General features: G+C 33.5%; 1 long non-coding RNA gene across 1 annotated transcript in view; it reads left to right on the top strand.

The window, feature by feature from the left end:
- Positions 1-630: 630 nt before the first annotated feature.
- LOC112478693 overlaps positions 631-1,050 on the top strand; it is a 92,201-nt gene continuing 91,781 nt past the window's right edge. The window contains exon 1 of the long non-coding RNA XR_003045930.1: positions 631-871. This is a non-coding gene — a long non-coding RNA (uncharacterized LOC112478693). The remainder of the gene's footprint in view (positions 872-1,050) is intronic.

Below are 1,050 nucleotides of genomic sequence, written 5' to 3'. Positions count from 1 at the left end.
AACTGACAAATTAGAATTACAAGGTTATGTTAGCTGTAATTCCTACAAACTTGTCATGACAAAGGAACCTGGTATCGTCCTTGTTTCCATTGTTTTGCTTTTTATTTAAGAGTAAGAAATAGAATGTTCATTAGAGAGAAGCCCACACATGGTGTAGAGTTCTAGTCTTCTTAAAATCCTGTATTAAAAGATAGTTACTTAAATGTATATGAATTCCAAAATACAGAGTGAAATTATTTAATAAAGGAAAAGTACACACTAGAATAACTGAAAACTATATTCTTAAAGAAAACATTTTATCTTCTATAAATTATATGTATACTTTTTGATAGAGTCTTTAAAGGTAATCCAATTTACATGTAGATTGAATGAGATATACACATATTATTGCTATAAATGACATATATTTAACGTCTGTATACTTTACATTTTATTTATAAAAAGAAAAGAACATGTTCAAAGAGATGGTCATAGGAATTTAATGGAAAGTGATTCATGAATACAATGAATGAGGTCGTGCCAATGGAAAATATCCCACATACCAAAGGAGTGTTGGCTTAAGTGTTGGTGATGCATGCGTGCAAAACATTCCAACTTCCAGATTTGGTGGGGAGGAAAGGGTGGTGCAAATCCCAGAGATAGTTGGAGGATGATAGCAGTTACATGCCGTGTCCTTGGATGTCTTTCTGCCAAGCTGTATCCTAAACAAAGCATTATGCCCGTCAGAAAAGTCAACAATAAAATGCCTTTTCACATGATTCATCATGTTTGGAATACATTTGTGAGCATCTGAGAAGTCGGACTCTAGGTACTCCTGAGTTTTCTTTCAATCTTATGTGCATCTTTTCCTCTTTTTCCTGCCCACAGGGAGGTAAGCTACAATTCATTGTATATGTACTTATACAAAGGGAATACACACATATATGGATAATGATTGGTGGATATGCCACGTAAAATATTTAAATTGTACATAGTAGGGGGAGGAACAAATGTTAAAGAAACATAGCATCTTCTAATACAAAAAGAAAGAGAGAGAGAGAGAGAGAGAGA

The sequence above is a fragment of the Pteropus alecto genome, unplaced genomic scaffold (genome assembly GCF_000325575.1).
Source record: "Pteropus alecto unplaced genomic scaffold, ASM32557v1 scaffold22, whole genome shotgun sequence".
Taxonomy (NCBI): Eukaryota; Metazoa; Chordata; class Mammalia; order Chiroptera; family Pteropodidae; genus Pteropus; species Pteropus alecto.
The sequence above is the reverse complement of the archived record's forward strand: the minus strand, read 5'-3'. Positions and strand labels throughout refer to the sequence as shown.